We start from the raw sequence: 21029 nt of genomic DNA on the forward strand, positions 1-21029 counted from the left end.
ACTAGTTATAGATTCCGATGCTTCCCTTCAGGTTTACTGTATCCCTTGCACTTTTTTATCGACGATGAAACACAGAAATTGCATCTGAATTAAATACAAAAGGCACAATGCCGACTTATGTACAAGAAGAACGACTCTTCTTACTGTCAATGTTTTGAACAATTCCTGTGACACTAATTATAGATTCCGATGCTTCACTTCAGGTTTACTGATTCTCTCTGATCTTCTTATTGACGATGAAACACAGAAAAAGCATCGGAATTAAATACAAAAGGCACAATGCGGACTTAAGTACAAGAAGACTGACTCTTCTTTCTGACTATTTTGTGAACATTTCCTGTGAGACCAGTTTTAGATTCCGATGCTTCACTATATGTTTATTGTATCCCTTGGGTCTTCTTATTGACGATGAAACACAGAAATTGCATCTGAATTAAATACAAAAGGCACAATGCCGACTTAAGTACAAGACGACCGACTCTTCTTACTGTCAATGTTTTGAACAATTCCTGTGACACTAATTATAGAATCCGATACTTCCCTTCAGGTTTACTGTTTCCCTTGCACCTTTTTATCGACGATGAAACACAGAAATTGCATCGGAATTAAATACAAGAGGCCCAATGCCGACTTAAGTACAAGAGGACTGACTCTTCTTATAGTCAATGTTTTGAACCATTCCTGTGACACTAGTTATAGATTCCGATGCTTCACTTCATGTTTACTGTATCCCTTGGATCTTCTTATTGATGATGAAACACAGAAATTGCATCGGAATTAAATACAAAAGGCACAACGCCGAATTAAGTACAAGACGACTGACTCTTCTTGACTATTTTGTGAACATTTCCTGTGAGACCAGTTTTAGATTCCGATGCTTCACTATATGTTTAGTGTTCCCTTGGACCTTCTTGTTGACGATGAAACACAGAAATTGCATCGGAATTAAATACAAAAGGCAAAATGCGGACTTAAGTACAAGAAGACTGACTCTTCCTACTGTCTATGTTTTAACCATTCCTGTGACACTAGTTATAGATTACGATGCTTCACTTCAGGTTTACTGTATCCCTCTGCCCTTCTTATTGACGATGTAACACAGAAATTGCATCGGAATTAAATACAAAAGGCAAAATGCCGACATAAGTACAAGAAGACTGACTCATCTTACTGACTATTTTGTGAACATTTCCTGTGAGACCAGTTTTAGATTCCGATGCTTCACTATATGTTTACTGTATCCCTTGGACCTTCTTGTTGACGATGAAACACAGAAATTGCATCGGAATTAAATACAAAAGGCAAAATGCGGACTTAAGTATAAGAAGACTGACTCTTCTTACTGTCTATGATTTGAACCATTCCGGTGACACTAGTTATAGTTTCCGATGCTTCACTTCAGGTTTGCTGTATCAGCTGGACCTTCGTATTGACGATGAATCACAGAAATTGCCTCTGAATTAAATACAAAAGGCACAATGCCGACTTAAGTACAAGAAGACTTACTCTTCTTACTGTCTATGTTTTGAACAATTCTTGTGACACTAGTTATAGATTCCGATGCTTCACTTCAGGTTTACTGTATCCCTTGGACCTTCATATCGACGATGAAACACAGAAATTGCAACGGAATTAAATACAAGAGGCACAATGCCGACTTAAGTACAAGAAGACTGTCTCTTCTTACTGTCTATGTTTTGAACTATTCCTGTGACACTAGTTATAGATTCCGATACTTCATTTTAGGTTTACTGTATCCCTTGGAACTTCTTATTGACGACGAATCACAGAAATTGCATCGGAATTAAATAGAAAAGGTACAATGCCGACTTAAGTACAAGAAGACTGACTCTTCCTACTGTCTATGTTTTAACCATTCGTGTGGCACTAGTTATAGATTCCGAAGCTTCACTTCAGGTTTACTGATTCTCTTTGATCTTCTTATTGACGATAGACAAAGAAACAGCATCGGAATTAAATACAAAAGGCACAATGCTGAATTAAGTACAAGAAGACTGACTCTTCTTTCTGACTATTTTGTGAACATTTCCTGTGAGACAACTCTTAGATTCCGATGCTTCACTATATGTTTATTGTATCCCTTGGACCTTCTTATTGACGATGAGACACAGAAATTGCATCGGAATTAAATACAAAAGGCACAATGCCGCCTTTAGTACAAGAAGACTGACTCTTCTTACTGTCTATGCTTAGAACCATTCCTGTGACACTAGTTATAGATTCCGATGCTTCACTTCAGGTTTACTGTATCCCTCTGACCTTCTTATTTACGATGAAACACAGAAATTGCATCTGAATTAAATACAAAAGGCACAATGCCGACTTAAGTACAAGAAGACTGACTCTTCTTACTGACTATTTTGTGAACATTTCCTGTGAGACCAGTTTTAGATTCCGATGCTTCACTATATGTTTACTATATCGCTTGGACCTTCTTGTTGACGATGAAAAACAGAAATTGCATCGGAATTAAATACAAAAGGCAAAATGCGGACTTAAGTACAAGAAGACTGACATTTCCTACTGTCTATGTTTTAACCATTCCTGTGACACTAGTTATAGATTCCGATGCTTCACTTCAGGTTTACTGTATCCCTTGGACCTCCTTATTGACGACGAAACACAGAAATTGCATCGGAATTAAATAGAAAAGGCACAACGCCGACTTAAGTAAAGGAAGACTGACTCTTCCAACTGTCTCTGTTTAGAACCATTCCGGTGACACTAATTATAGTTTCCGATGCTTCACTACAGGTTTACTGTATCAGTTGGACCTTCTTATTGACAATGAAACACAGAAATTGCCTCTGAATTAAATACAAAAGGCACAATGGCGACTTAGGTACAAGACGACTGACTCTTCTTACTGTCTGTGTTTAGAACCATTCCTGTGACACTAGTTATAGATTCCGATGCTTCACACCAGGTTTACTGAATCCCTCTGACCTTCTTGTTTACGATGAAACACAGAAATTGCATCTGAATTAAATACAAAAGGCACAATGCCGACTTAAGTACAAGAAGACCGACTCTTCCCACTGTCTATGTTTTGAACCATTCCTGTGACACTAGTTACAGATTCCGATGCTTCACTTCACGTTTACTGTATTCCTCTCACCTTCTTTTTGACGATGAAACACAGAAATTGCATCGGAATTGAATACAAAAGGCACAATGCCGTCTTAAGTACAAGAGGACTGACTCTTCTCACTGTCTATGTTGTGAACCATTCCTGTGACACTAGATATAGATTCCGATGCTTCACTTCATGTTTACTGCATCCCTTGGACCTTCTTATTGACGACGAAACACAGAAATTGCATCGGAATTAAATAGGAAAGGCACAATGCCGACTTCAGTACAAGAAGACTGACTGTTCCTATTGTCTACATTTTGAACGATTCCTGTGACACTAGTTATAGATTCCGATGCTTCACTTCAGGTTTACTGTATCCCTCTGAACTTCTTATTGACGATGAAACACAGAAATTGCATCGAAATTAAATTGAAAAGGCACAATGCCGACTTAAGTACAAGAAGACTGACTCTTCTTACTGTCTATGTTTTGAACCATTCCTATGACACTAGTTATAGATTCCGATGCATCACTTCAGGTTTACTGTATCCCTTGGACCTTCTTATTGACGACGAAACACTGAATGTGCATCGGAAATAAATAGAAAAGGCACAATGGCGACTGAAGTACAAGAAGACTGACTCTTCCTAATGTCTCTGTTTTGAACCATTCCTGTGACACTAGTTATAGATTCCGATGCTTCACTTCAGGTTTACTGAATCCCTCTGACCTTCTTATTGACGCTGAAACACAGAAATTGCATCGGAATTAAATACAAAAGGTACAATGCCGACTTAAGTACAAGAAGACTGACTCTTCTTACTGTCTATGTTTAGAACCATTCCTGTGATACTAGTTATGGATTCCGATGCTTCACTTCAGGTTTACTGTATCCCTCTGACCTTCTTATTTACGATGTAACACAGAAATTGCATCGGAATTCAATACAAAAGGCAAAATGCCGACTTAAGTACAAGAAGACTGACTCTTCTTACTGCCTATGATTTGAAAAATTCCGGTGACACTAGTTATAGTTTCAGATGCTTCACTTCAGGTTTACTGTATCAGTTGGACCTTCTTATTGACGATGTATCACAGTAATTGCCTCTGAATTAAATACAAAAGGCACAATGCCGACTTAAGTACAAGAAGACTTACTCTTCTAACTGTCTATGCTTTTAACAATTCCTGTGACACTGGTTATAGATTCCGATGCTTCACTTCAGGTTTACTGTATCCCTTGGACCTTCTTATCGACGATGAAACACAGAAATTGCAACGGAATTAAATACAAGAGGCACAATGCCGACTTAAGTAGAAGAAGACTGACTCTTCTTACTGTCTATGTTTTGAACCATTCCTGTGACACTAGTTATAGATTCCGATACTTCATTTTAGGTTTACTGCATCCCTTGGACCCTCTTATTTACGACGAAACACAGAAATTGCATCGGAATTAAATAGAAAAGGCACAATGCCGACTTAAGTACAAGAAGACTGACTCTTCCTACTGTCTATGTTTTAACCATTCCTGTGACACTAGTTATAGATTCCGATGCTTCACTTCAGGTTTACTGATTCCCTCTGATCTTCTTATTGACGATGAGATACAGAAACAGCATCGGAATTAAATACAAAAGGCACAATGCTGACTTAAGTACAAGAAGACTGACTCTTCTTTCTGACTATTTTGTGAACATTTCCTGTGAGACCAGTTTTAGATTCCGTAGCGTCACTATATGTTTATTGTATCCCTTGGACCTTCTTATTGACGATGTAACACAGAAATTGCATCGGAATTAAATACAAAAGGCACAATGGCGACTTAAGTACTAGAAGACTGACTCTTCTTACTGTCTATGTTTAGAACCATTCCTGTGACACTAGTTATAGATTCCGATGCTTCACTTCAGGTTTACTGTATCGCACTGACCTTCTTATGTACGATGAAACACAGAAATTGCGTCTGAATTAAATGCAAAATTCACAATGCCGACTTAAGTACAAGAAGACTTACTCTTCTTACTGTCTATGTTTTGAACAATTCCTGTGACACTAGTTATAGATTCTGATGCTTCACTTTTGGTTTACTGTATCCCTTGGACCTTCTTATCGACGATGAAACACAGAAATTGCAACGGTATTGAATACAAGAGACACAATGCCGACTTAAGTACAAGAAGACTGTCTCTTCTTACTGTCTATGTTTTGAACCATTCCTGTGACACTAGTTATAGTTTCCGACGCTTCACTTCAGGTTTACTGTATCAGTTGGACCTTCTTATTGACGATGAATCACAGAAATTGCCTCTGAATTAAATACAAAAGTCACAATGCCGACTTAAGTACAAGAAGATTTACTCTTCTTACTGTCTATGTTTTGAACAATTCTTGTGACACTAGTTATAGATTCCGATGCTTCACTTTTGATTTACTGTATCCCTTGGACCTTCTTATCGACGATGAAACACAGAAATTGCAATGGAATTGAATACAAGAGGCACAATGCCGACTTAAGTACAAGAAGACTGTCTCTTCTTACTGTCTATGTTTTGAACCATTCCTGTGACACTAGTTATAGATTCCGATACTTCATTTTAGGTTTACTGTATCCCTTGGGCCTTCTTATTGACGACGAATCACAGAAATTGCATCGGAATTAAATAGAAAAGGCACAATGTCGACTTAAGTACAAGAAGACTGACTCTTCTTACTGTCTATGTTTAGAACCATTCCGGTGACACTAGTTATAGATTCCGATGCTTCCCTTCAGGTTTACTGTATCCCTTGCACTTTTTTATCGACGATGAAACACAGAAATTGCATCTGAATTAAATACAAAAGGCACAATGCCGACTTATGTACAAGAAGAACGACTCTTCTTACTGTCAATGTTTTGAACAATTCCTGTGACACTAATTATAGATTCCGATGCTTCACTTCAGGTTTACTGATTCTCTCTGATCTTCTTATTGACGATGAAACACAGAAAAAGCATCGGAATTAAATACAAAATGCACAATGCTGACTTAAGTACAAGAAGACTGACTCTTCTTTCTGACTATTTTGTGAACATTTCCTGTGAGACCAGTTTTAGATTCCGATGCTTCACTATATGTTTATTGTATCCCTTGGGCCTTCTTATTGACGATGAAACACAGAAATTGCATCTGAATTAAATACAAAAGGCACAATGCCGACTTAAGTACAAGACGACCGACTCTTCTTACTGTCAATGTTTTGAACAATTCCTGTGACACTAATTATAGAATCCGATACTTCCCTTCAGGTTTACTGTATCCCTTGCACCTTTTTATCGACGATGAAACACAGAAATTTTCATCGGAATTAAATACAAGAGGCCCAATGCCGACTTAAGTACAAGATGACTGACTCTTCCTACTGTCTATGTTTTAACCATTCCTGTGACACTAGTTATAGATTACGATGCTTCACTTCAGGTTTACTGTATCCCTCTGCCCTTGTTATTGACGATGTAACACAGAAATTGCATCGGAATTAAATACAAAAGGCACAATGCCGACTTAAGTACAAGAAGACTTACTCTTCTTACTGTCTATGTTTTGAACAATTCTTGTGACACTAGTTATAGATTCCGATGCTTCACTTCAGGTTTACTGTATCCCTTGGACCTTCATATCGACGATGAAACACAGAAATTGCAACGGAATTAAATACAAGAGGCACAATGCCGACTTAAGTACAAGAAGACTGTCTCTTCTTACTGTCTATGTTTTGAACCATTCCTGTGACACTAGTTATAGATTCCGATACTTCATTTTAGGTTTACTGTATCCCTTGGAACTTCTTATTGACGACGAATCACAGAAATTGCATCGGAATTAAATAGAAAAGGTACAATGCCGACTTAAGTACAAGAAGACTGACTCTTCCTACTGTCTATGTTTTAACCATTCGTGTGGCTCTAGTTATAGATTCCGAAGCTTCACTTCAGGTTTACTGATTCTCTCTGATCTTCTTATTGACGATAAACACAGAAACAGCATCGGAATTAAATACAAAAGGCACAATGCTGAATTAAGTACAAGAAGACTGACTCTTCTTTCTGACTATTTTGTGAACATTTCCTGTGAGACCAGTCTTAGATTCCGATGCTTCACTATATGTTTATTGTATCCCTTGGACCTTCTTATTGACGATGAAACACAGAAATTGCATCGGAATTAAATACAAAAGGCACAATGCCGCCTTTAGTACAAGAAGACTGACTCTTCTTACTGTCTATGCTTAGAACCATTCCTGTGACACTAGTTATAGATTCCGATGCTTCACTTCAGGTTTACTGTATCCCTCTGACCTTCTTATTTACGATGAAACACAGAAATTGCATCTGAATTAAATACAAAAGGCACAATGCCGACTTAAGTACAAGAAGACTGACTCTTCTTACTGACTATTTTGTGAACATTTCCTGTGAGACCTGTTTTAGATTCCGATGCTTCACTATATGTTTACTGTATCGCTTGCACCTTCTTGTTGACGATGAAAAACAGAAATTGCATCGGAATTAAATACAAAAGGCAAAATGCGGACTTAAGTACAAGAAGACTGACATTTCCTACTGTCTATGTTTTAACCATTCCTGTGACACTAGTTATAGATTCCGATGCTTCACTTCAGGTTTACTGTATCCCTTGGACCTCCTTATTGACGACGAAACACAGAAATTGCATCGGAATTAAATAGAAAAGGCACAACGCCGACTTAAGTAAACGAAGACTGACTCTTCCAACTGTCTCTGTTTAGAACCATTCCGGTGACACTAATTGTAGTTTCCGATGCTTCACTTCAGGTTTACTGTATCAGTTGGACCTTCTTATTGACAATGAAACACAGAAATTGCCTCTGAATTAAATACAAAAGGCACAATGGCGACTTAAGTACAAGACGACTGACTCTTCTTACTGTCTGTGTTTAGAACCATTCCTGTGACACTAGTTATAGATTCCGATGCTTCACACCAGGTTTACTGAATCCCTCTGACCTTCTTATTTACGATGAAACACAGAAATTGCATCTGAATTAAATACAAAAGGCACAATGCCGACTTAAATACAAGAAGACCGACTCTTCCCACTGTCTATGTTTTGAACCATTCCTGTGACACTAGTTACAGATTCCGATGCTTCACTTCACGTTTACTGTATTCCTCTCACCTTCTTATTGACGATGAAACACAGAAATTGCATCGGAATTAAATACAAAAGGCACAATGCCGTCTTAAGTACAAGAGGACTGACTCTTCTCACTGTCTATGTTGTGAACCATTCCTGTGACACTAGTTATAGATTCCGAAGCTTCACTTCAGATTCACTGTATCCCTTGGACCTTCTTATTGACGACGAAACACAGAAATTGCATCGGAATTAAATAGAAAATGCACAATGCCGACTTAAGTACAAGAAGACTGACTCTTCTTACTGTCTATGTTTTGTACCATTCCTGTGACACTAGTTATAGTTTCCGATGCTTCACTTCAGGTTTACTGTATCCCTCTGACCTTCTTATTGAAGATGAAACACAGTAATTGCATCGAAATTAAATACAAAAGGCACAATGCCGACTTAAGTACAAGAAGACTGACTCTTCTCACTGTCTATGTTTTGAACCATTCCTGTGACACTAGTTATAGATTCCGATACTTCATTTTAGGTTTACTGTATCCCTCTGACCTTCTTATTGACGCTGAAACACAGAAATTGCATCGGAATTAAATAGAAAAGGCACAATGCCGACTTAAGTACAAGAAGACTGACCCTTCCTACTGTGTATGTTTTAACCATTCCTGTGACACTAGTTATAGATTCCGATGCTTCACTTCAGGTTTACTGATTCCCTCTGATCTTCTTATTGACGATGAAACACAGAAACAGCATCGGAATTAAATACAAAAGGCACAATGCCGACTCAAATACAAGATGACTGGCTCATCTTACTCTCTATGTTTTGAGCCTTTCCTGTGAGACCGGTTTTAGATTCCGATGCTTCACTTCAGATTTACTGTATCCCTTGGAACTTCTTATTGACGACGAAACACAGAAATTGCATCGGAATTAAGTAGAAAAGGCACAATGCCGACTTAAGTAAAGGAAGACTGTCTCTTCCAACTGTCTATGTTTAGAACCATTCCGGTGACACTAGTTATGGTTTGCGATGCTTCACTTCAGGTTTACTGTATCAGTTGGACCTTCTTATTGACGATGAAACACAGAAATTACCTCTGAATTAAATACAAAAGGCACAATGCCGACTTAAGTACAAGAAGACTTATTCTTCTTACTGTCTATGTTTTGAACAATTCCTGTGACACTAGTTATAGATTCCAATGCTTCACTGCTGGTTTACTGTATCCCTTGGACCTTCTTATCGACGATGAAACACAGAAATTGCAACGGAATTAAATACAAGAGGCACAATGGCGACTTAAGTACAAGAAGACTGACTCTTCTTACTGTCTATGTTTTGAACCATTCCTGTGACACTAGTTATAGATTCCGATACTTCATTTTAGGTTTACTGTATCCCTTGGACCTTCTTATTGACGACGAAACACAGAAATTGCATCGGAATTAAATAGAAAAGGCACAATGCCGACTTCAGTACTAGAAGACTGACTGTTGCTATTGTCTACATTTTGAACCATTCCTGTGACAGTAGTTATAGATTCCGATGCTTCACTTCAGGTTTACTGTATCCCTCTGCCCTTCTTATTGACGATGAAACACAGAAATTGCATCGAAATTAAATAGAAAAGGCACAATGCCGACTTAAGTACAAGAAGACTGACTCTTCTTACAGTCTATGTTTTGAACCATTCCTGTGACACTAGTTATATATTCCGATGCTTCACTTCAGGTTTACTGATTCCCTCTGATCTTCTTATTGACGATGAAACACAGAAACAGCATCGGAATTAAACACAAAAGGCACAATGCCGACTCAAATACAAGATGACTGGCTCATCTTACTCTCTATGTTTTGAGCCTTTCCTGTGAGACCAGTTTTAGATTCCGATGCTTCACTTCAGATTTACTGTATCCCTTGGAACTACTTATTGACGACGAAACACAGAAATTGCATCGGAATTAAATAGAAAAGGCACAATGCCGACTTAAGTAAAGGAAGACTGTCTCTTCCAACTGTTTATGTTTAGAACCATTCCGGTGACACTAGTTATAGTTTGCGATGCTTCACTTCAGGTTTACTGTATCAGTTGGACCTTCTTATTGACGATGAAACACAGAAATTACCTCTGAATTAAATACAAAAGGCACAATGCCGACTTAAGTACAAGAAGACTTATTCTTCTTACTGTTTATGTTTTGAACAATTCCTGTGACACTAGTTATAGATTCCAATGCTTCACTTCAGGTTTACTGTATCCCTTGGACCTTCTTATCGACGATGAAACACAGAAATTGCAACGGAATTAAATACAAGAGGCACAATGGCGACTTAAGTACAAGAAGACTGACTCTTCTTACTGTCTATGTTTTCAACCATTCCTGTGACACTAGTTATAGATTCCGATACTTCATTTTAGGTACTGTATCCCTTGGACCTTCTTATTGACGACGAAACACAGAAATTGCATCGGAATTAAATAGAAAAGGCACAATGCCGACTTAAGTACAAGAAGACTGACTCTTCCTACTGTCTATGTTTTAACCGTTCCTATGACACTAGTTATAGATTCCGATGCTTCACTTCAGGTTTACTGATTCCCTCTGATCTTCTTATTTACTATGAAACACAGAAACAGCATCGGAATTAAATACAAAAGGCACAATGCTGACTTAAGTACAAGAAGACTGACTCTTCTTTCTGACTATTTTGTGAACATTTCCTGTGAGACCAGTTTCAGATTCCGATGCTTCACTATTTGTTTATTGTATCCCTTGGACCTTCTTGTTGACGATGAAACACAAAAATTGCATCGGAATTAAATACAAAAGGCAAAATGCGGACTTAAGTACAAGAAGACTGACTCCTCCTACTGTCTATGTTTTAACCATTCCTGTGACACTAGTTATAGATTCCGATGCTTCACTTCAGGTTTACTGTATCGATCTGCCCTTCTTATTGACGATGAAACACAGAAATTGCATAGGAATTAAATACAAAAGGCACAATGCCGACTCAAATACAAGATGACTGGCTCATCTTACTCTCTATGTTTTGAACCTTTCCTGTGAGACCGGTTTTATATTCCGATGCTTCACTTCAGGTTTACTGTCTCCCTTGGACCTTCTTATCTACGATGAAACACAGAAATTGCATCGGAATTAAATACTAAAGGCACAATGCCGACTTAAGTACAAGAAGGCTGCCTCTTCTTACTGTCTATGTTTAGAACCATTCCTGTGACACTAGTTATAGATTCCGATGCTTCACTTCAGGTTTACTGTATCCCTCTGACCTTCTTATATACGATGAAACACAGAAATTGCATCTGAATTAAATACAAAAGGCACAATGCCGACTGAAGTACAAGAAGACTGGCTGTTCTTACTGTCTATGTTTTGAACAATTCCTGTGACACTAGTTACTGATTTCGATTCTTCCCTTCAGGTTTACTGATTCCCTCTGATCTTCTTATTGACGATGAAACACAGAAACAGCATCGGAACTAAATACAAAAGGCACAATGCTGACTTAAGTACAAGAAGACTGACTCTTCTTACTGTCTATGTTTAGAACCATTCCTGTGACACTAGTTATAGATTTCGTTGCTTCACTTCAGGTTTACTGTATCCCACTGACCTTCTTATTTACGATGAAACACAGAAATTGCATCTGAATTAAATACAAAAGGCACAATGCCGACTTAAGTACAAGAAGACTGACTCTTCTTACTGTCAATGTTTAGAACCATTCCTGTGACACTAGTTATAGATTCCGATGCTTCACTTCAGGTTTACTGTATCCCACTGACCTTCTTATTTACGATGAAACACAGAAATTGCATCTGAATTAAATACAAAAGGCACAATGCCGACTTAAGTACAAGAAGACTGACTCTTCTTACTGTCTATGTTTTGAACAATTCCTGTGACACTAGTTATAGATTCCGGTGCTTCCCTTCAGGTTTACTGTATCCCTTGGACCTTTTTATCGACGATGAAACACAGAAGTTGCATCGGAATTAAATACAAAAGGCACAATGCCGACTTAAGTACAAGAAGACTGACTGTTCCTATTGTCTATATTTTGAACCATTCCTGTGACACTAGTTATAGATTCCGATGCTTTACTTCAGGTTTACTGATTCCCTCTGATCTTCTTACTGACGATGAAACACAGAAACAGCATCGGAATTAAATGCAAAAGGCACAATGCTGACTTAAGTACAAGACGATTGACTCTTCTTACTGTCTATGTTTAGAACCATTCCTGTGACACTAGTTATAGATTCCGATGCTTCACTTCAGGTTTACTGTATCCCTCTGACCTTCCTATTTACGATGAAACAAAGAAATTGCATCTGAATTAAATACAAAAGGCACAATGCCGACTTAACTACAAGAAGACCGACTCTTCCCACTGTCTATGTTTTGAACCATTCCTGTGACACTAGTTATAGATTCCGATGCTTCACTTCAGGTTCACTGTATTCCTCTCACCTTCTTACTGACGATGAAACACAGAAATTGCATCGGAATTAAATAGAAAAGGCACAATGCCGACATAAGTACAAGAAGACTGACTCTTCTTACAGTCTATGATTTGAACCATTCCTGTAACACTAGTTATAGATTCCGAAGCTTCACTTCAGGTTTACTGAATCCCTCTGACCTTCTTATTGACGCTGAAACACAGAAATTGCATCGGAATTAAATACAAAAGGCACAATGCCGACTTAAGTACAAGAAGACTGACTCTTCTTACTGTCTATGATTTGAACCATTCCGGTGACACTAGTTATAGTTTCCGATGCTTCACTTCAGGTTTACTGTATCAGTTGGACCTTCTTATTGACGATGAATCACAGAAATTGCCTCTGAATTAAATACAAAAGGCACAATGCCGACATAAGTACAAGAAGACTTACTCTTCTTACTGTCTATGTTTTGAACAATTCCTGTAACACTAGTTATAGATTCTGATGCTTCACTTCAGGTTTACTGTATCCCTTGGACCTTCTTATCGACGGTGAAACACAGAAGATGCAACGGAATTAAATACAAGAGGCACAATGCCGACTTAAGTACAAGAAGACTGACTCTTCTTACTGTCTATGTTTTGAACCATTCCTGTGACACTAGTTATAGATTCCGATACTTCATTTTAGGTTTACTGTATCCCTCTGACCTTCTTATTGACGCTGAAACACAGAAATTGCATCGGAATTAAATAGAAAAGGCACAATGCCGACTTAAGTACAAGAAGAATGACTCTTCTTACTGTCTATGTCTAGAACCATTCCTGTGACTCTAGTTATAGATTCCGATGCTTCACTTCAGGTTTACTGTATCCCTCTGCCCTTCCTATTTACGATGAAACACAGAAATTGCATCTGAATTAAATACAAAAGGCACAATGCCGACTTAAGTACAAGAAGACCGACTTTTCCCACTGTCTATGTTTTGAACCATTCCTGTGACACTAGTTATAGATCCCGATGCTTCACTTCAGGTTCACTGTATTCCTCTCACCTTCTTATTGACGATGAAACACAGATATTGCATCGGAATTAAATACAAAAGGCACAATGCCGTCTTAAGTACAAGAGGACTGACTCTTCTCACTGTCTATGTTGTGAACCATTCCTGTGACACTAGTTATAGATTCCGATGCTTCGCTTCAGGTTTACTGCATCCCTTATACCTTCTTATTGACGATGAAACACAGAAATTGCATCGGAATTAAATAGGAAAGGCACAATGCCGACTTCAGTACAAGAAGTCTGAATGTTCCTATTGTCTACATTTTGAACCATTCCTGTGACACTAGTCATAGATTCCGATGCTTCACTTCAGGTTTACTGTATCCCTCTGCATTTCTTATTGACGATGAAACACAGAAATTGCATCGAAATTAAATAGAAAAGGCACAATGCCGACTTAAGTACAAGAAGACTGACTCTTCTTACTGTCTATGATTTGAACCATTCCGGTGACACTAGTTATAGTTTCCGATGCTTCACTTCAGGTTTACTGTATCAGTTGGACCTTCTTATTGACGATGAATCACAGAAATTGCCTCTGAATTAAATACAAGAGGCACAATGCCGACTTAAGTACAAGAAGACTGACTCTTCTTACTGTCTATATTTTGAACCACGCCTGTGACACTAGTTATAGATTCCGATGCTTCACTTCATGTTTACTGTATCCCTTGGACCTTCTTATTGATGATGAAACACAGAAATTGCATCGGAATTAAATACAAAAGGCACAATGCCGAATTAAGTACAAGAAGACTGACTCTTCTTACTGACTATTTTGTGAACATTTCCTGTGAGACTAGTTTTAGATTCCGATGCTTCACTATATGTTTACTGTATCCCTTGGACCTTCTTGTTGACGATGAAACACAGAAATTGCATCGGAATTAAATACAAAAGGCACAATGCCGACTTAAGTACAAGAAGACTGACTCCTCCTACTGTCTATGTTTTTACCATTCCTGTGACACTAGTTGTAAATTCCGATGCTTCACTTCAGGTTTACTGTATCCCTCTGCCCTTCTTATTGACGATGAAACACAGAAATTGCATAGGAATTAAATACAAAAATCACAATGCCGACTCAAATACAAGATGACTGGCTCATCTTACTCTCTATGTTTTGAACCTTTCCTGTGAGACCGGTTTTAGATTCCGATGCTTCACTTCCGGTTTACTGAATCCCTTGGACCTTCTTATTGACGACGAAACACAGAAATTGCATCGGAATGAAATAGAAAAGGCACAATGCCGACTTAAGTACAGGAAGACTGACTCTTCCAACTGCCTATGCTTAGAACCATTCCGGTGACACTAGTTATAGTTTCCGATGCTTCACTTCAGGTTAACTGTATCAGTTGGACCTTCTTATTGACGATGAAACACAGAAATTGCCTCTGAATTAAATACAAAAGGCACAATGCAGAATTAAGTACAAGCAGACATACTCTTCTTACCGTTTATGTTTTGAACAATTCCTGTGGCACTAGTTATAGATTCCGATGCTGCACTTCAGGTTTACTGTATCCCTTGGACCTTCTTATCGACGATGAAACACAGAAGATGCAACGGAATTAAATACAGGAGGCACAATGCCGACTTAAGCACAAGAAGACTGACTCTTCTTACTGTCTATGCTTTGAACCATTTCTGTGACACTAGTTATAGATTCCGATACTTCATTTTAGGTTTGCTGTATCCCTCTGACCTTCTAATTGACGCTGAAACACAGAAATTGCATCGGAATTAAATAGAAAAGGCACAATGCCGACTTAAGTACAAGAAGACTGACTCTTCTTACTGTCTATGTTTTAACAATTCCTGTGACACTAGTTATAGATTCCTATGCTTCCCTTCAGGTTTACTGTATCCCTTGGACCTTTTTATCGTCGATGAAACACAGAAATTGCATCGGAACTAAATACAAAAGATACAATGCTGAATTAAGTACAAGAAGACTGACTCTTCTTTCTGACTATTGTGAACATTTCCTATGGGACCAGTTTTTGTTTCCGATGCATTACTATATGTTTATTGTATCCCTTGGACCTTCTTATTGACGGTGAAACACAGAAATTGCATCGGAATTAAATACAAAAGGCACAATGCCGACTTAAGTACAAGAAGACTGACTCTTCTTACTGTCTATGTTTAGAACCATTCCTGTGACACTAGTTACAGATTCCGATTTTTCACTTCAGGTTTACTGTATCCCTCTGACCTTCTTATTTACGATGAAACACAGAAATTGCATCTGAATTAAATACAAAAGGCAGAATGCCGACTTAAGTACAAGAAGACCGACTCTTGACACTGTCTATGCTTTGAACCATTTCTGTGACACTAGTTATAGATTCCGATGCTTCACTTTTGGTTTACTGTATCCCTCTCACCTTCGTAATGACGATGAAACACAGCAATTGCATCGGAATTACATACAAAAGGCACAATGCCGACTTAAGTACAAGAAGACTGACTGTTCCTATTGTCTATATTTTGAACCATTCCTGTGACACTAGTTATAGATTATGATGCTTCACTTCAGGTTTACTGATTCCCTCTGATCTTCTTATTGATGATGAAACACAGAAACAGCATCGGAATTAGATGCAAAAGGCACAATGCTGACTTAAGTACAAGAAGACTGACTCTTCTTTCTGACTATTTTGTGAACATTTCCTGTGAGACCAGTTTTAGATTCCGATGCTTTACTATATGTTTATTGTATTCCTTGGACCTTCTTACTGACGATGAAACACAGAAATTGCATCGGAATTAAATACAAAAGGCACAATGCCGACTTAAGTACAAGAAGAATGACTCCTCTTACTGTCTATGTTTAGAACCATTCCTGTGACACTAGTTATAGATTCCGATGCTTCACTTCAGGTTTACTGTATCCCTCTGACCTTCCTATTTACGATGAAACACAGAAATTGCATCTGAATTAAATACAAAAGGCACAATGCCGACTTAAGTACAAGAAGACCGACTCTTCCCACTGTCTATGTTTTGAACCATTCCTGTGACACTAGTTATAGATTCCGATGCTTCGCTTCAGGTTTACTGCATCCCTTGGACCTTCTTATTGTCGACGAAACACAGAAATTGCATCGGAATTAAATTGGAAAGGCACAATGCCGACTTCAGTACAAGAAGACTGACTGTTCCTATTGTCTACATTTTGAACCATTCCTGTGACACTAGTCATAGATTCCGATACTTCACTTCAGGTTTACTGTATCCCTCTGCCCTTCTTATTGACGATGAAACACAGAAATTGCATCGGAATTAAATAGAAAAGGCACATTGCCGACTTAAGTACAAGAAGACTGACTCTTCCTACCGTCTATGTTTTAACCATTCCTATGACACTAGTTATAGATTCCGATGCTTCACTTCAGGTTTACTGATTCCCTCTGATCTTCTTATTGACGATGAAACACAGAAACAGCATCGGAATTAAATGCAAAAGGCACAATGCCGACTTAAGTACAAGACGATTGACTCTTCTTACTGTCTATGTTTAGAACCATTCCTGTGACACTAGTTATAGATTCCCATGCTTCACTTCAGGTTTACTGATTCCCTCTGATCTTCTTATTTACGATGAAACACAGAAACAGCATCGGAATTAAATACAAAAGGCACAATGCCGACTCAAATACAAGATGACTGGCTCATCTTACTCTCTATGTTTTGAGCCTTTTCTGTGAGACCGGTTTTAGATTCCGATGCTTCACTTCAGATTTACTGTATCCCTTGGAACTTCTTATTGACGACGAAACACAGAAATTGCATCGGAATTAAATAGAAAAGGCACAATGCCGACTTATGTAAAGGAAGACTGTCTCTTCCAACTGTCTATGTTTAGAACCATTCCGGTGACACTAGTTATAGTTTGCGATGCTTCACTTCAGGTTTACTGTATCAGTTGGACCTTCTTATTGACGATGAAACACAGAAATTACCTCTGAATTAAATACAAAAGGCACAATGCCGACTTAAGTACAAGAAGACTTATTCTTCTTACTGTCTATGTTTTGAACAATTCCTGTGACACTAGTTATCGATTCCAATGCTTCACTTCAGGTTTACTGTATCCCTTGGACCTTCTTATCGACGATGAAACACAGAAATTGCAACGGAATTAAATACAAGAGGCACAATGGCGACTTAAGTACAAGAAGACTGACTCTTCTCACTGTCTATGTTTTGAACCATTCCTGTGACACTAGTTATAGATTCCGATACTTCATTTTAGGTTTACTGTATCCCTTGGACCTTCTTATTGACGACGAAACACAGAAATTGCATCGGAATTAAATAGAAAAGGCACAATGCCGACTTAAGTACAAGAAGACTGACTCTTCCTACTGTCTATGTTTTAACCATTCCTATGACACTAGTTATAGATTCCGATGCTTCACTTCAGGTTTACTGATTCCCTCTGATCTTCTTATTGACGATGAAACACAGAAACAGCATCGGAATTAAATACAAAAGGCACAATGCTGACTTAAGTACAAGAAGACTGACTCTTCTTTCTGACTATTTTGTGAACATTTCCTGTGAGACCAGTTTCAGATTCCGATGCTTCACTATATGTTTATTGTATCCCTTGGACCTTCTTGTTGACGATGAAACACAGAAATTGCATCGGAATTAAATACAAAAGGCAAAATGCGGACTTAAGTACAAGAAGACTGACTCCTCCTACTGTCTATGTTTTAACCATTCCTGTGACACTAGTTATAGATTCCGATGCTTCACTTCAGGATTACTGTATCGATCTGCCCTTCTTATTGACGATGAAACACAGAAATTGCATAGGAATTAAATACAAAAGGCACAATGCCGACTCAAATACAAGATGACTGGCTCATCTTACTCTCTATGTTTTGAACCCTTCCTGTGAGACCGGTTTTATATTCCGATGCTTCACTTCAGGTTTACTGTATCCCTTGGACCTTCTTATCTACGATGAAACACAGAAATTGCATCGGAATTAAATACAAATGGCTCAATGCCGACTTAAGTACAAGAAGGCTGCCTCTTCTTACTGTCTATGTTTAGAACCATTCCTGTGACACTAGTTATAGATTCCGATGCTTCACTTCAGGTTTACTGTATCCCTCTGACCTTCTTATATACGATGAAACACAGAAATTGCATCTGAATTAAATACAAAAGGCACAATGCCGACTGAAGTACAAGAAGACTGGCTGTTCTTAATGTCTATGTTTTGAACAATTCCTGTGACACTAGTTATAGATTTCGATTCTTCCCTTCAGGTTTACTGATTCCCTCTGATCTTCTTATTGACGATGAAACACAGAAACAGCATCGGAACTAAATACAAAAGGCACAATGCTGACTTAAGTACAAGAAAACTGACTCTTCTTACTGTCTATGTTTTGAACAATTCCTGTGACACTAGTTATAGATTCCGGTGCTTCCCTTCAGGTTTACTGTGTCCCTTGGACCTTTTTATCGACGATGAAACACAGAAGTTGCATCGGAATTAAATACAAAAGGCACAACGCCGACTTAAGTACAAGAAGACTGACTGTTCCTATTGTCTATATTTTGAACCATTCCTGTGACACTAGTTATAGATTCCGATGCTTTACTTCAGGTTTACTGATTCCCTCTGATCTTCTTATTGACGATGAAACACAGAAACAGCATCGGAATTAAATGCAAAAGGCACAATGCCGACTTAAGTACAAGACGATTGACTCTTCTTACTGTCTATGTTTAGAACCATTCCTGTGACACTAGTTATAGATTCCGATGCTTCACTTCAGGTTTACTGTATCCCTCTGACCTTCCTATTTACGACGAAACAAAGAAATTGCATCTGAATTAAATACAAAAGGCACAATGCCGACTTAACTACAAGAAGACCGACTCTTCCCACTGTCTATGTTTTGAACCATTCCTGTGACACTAGTTATAGATCCCGATGCTTCACTTCAGGTTCACTGTATTCCTCTCACCTTCTTATTGACGATGAAACACAGAAATTGCATCGGAATTAAATAGAAAAGGCACAAGGCCGACATAAGTACAAGAAGACTGACTCTTCTTACAGTCTATGTTTTGAACCATTCCTGTGACACTAGTTATAGATTCCGATGCTTCACTTCAGGTTTACTGAATCCCTCTGACCTTCTTATTGACGCTGAAACACAGAAATTGCATCGGAATTAAATACAAAAGGCACAATGCCGACTTAAGTACAAGAAGACTGACTCTTCTTACTGTCTATGATTTGAACCATTCCGGTGACACTAGTTATAGTTTCCGATGCTTCACTTCGGGTTTACTGTATCAGTTGGACCTTCTTATTGACGATGAATCACAGAAATTGCCTCTGAATTAAATACAAGAGGCACAATGCCGACATAAGTACAAGAAGACTTACTCTTCTTACTGTCTATGTTTTGAACAATTCCTGTAATACTAGTTATAGATTCTGATGCTTCACTTCAGGTTTACTGTATCCCTTGGACCTTCTTATCGACGGTGAAACACAGAAGATGCAACGGAATTAAATACAAGAGGCACAATGCCGACTTAAGTACAAGAAGACTGACTCTTCTTACTGTCTATGTTTTGAACCATTCCTGTGACACTAGTTATAGATTCCGATACTTCAATTTACGTTTACTGTATCCCTCTGACCTTCTTATTGACGCTGAAACACAGAAATTGCATCGGAATTAAATAGAAAAGGCACAATGCCGACTTAAGTACAAGAAGAATGACTCTTCTTGCTGCCTATGTCTAGAACCATTCCTGTGACACTAGTTATAGATTCCGATGCTACACTTCAGGTTTACTGTATCCCTCTGCCCTTCCTATTTACGATGAAACACAGAAATTGCATCTGAATTAAATACAAAAGGCACAATGCCGACTTAAGTACAAGAAGACCGACTTTTCCCACTGTCTATGTTTTGAACCATTCCTGTGACACTAGTTATAGATTCCGATGCTTCACTTCAGGTTCACTGTATTCCTCTCACATTCTTATTGACGATGAAACACAGAAATTGCATCGGAATTAAATACAAAAGGCACAATGCCGTCTTAAGTACAAGAGGACTGACTCTTCTCACTGTCTATGTTGTGAACCATTCCTGTGACACTAGTTATAGATTCCGATGCTTCGCTTCAGGTTTACTGCATCCCTTGGACCTTCTTATTGACGATGAA

Source organism: Schistocerca americana, chromosome 7 (assembly GCF_021461395.2).
Source record: "Schistocerca americana isolate TAMUIC-IGC-003095 chromosome 7, iqSchAmer2.1, whole genome shotgun sequence".
Lineage (NCBI taxonomy): Eukaryota > Metazoa > Arthropoda > Insecta > Orthoptera > Acrididae > Schistocerca > Schistocerca americana.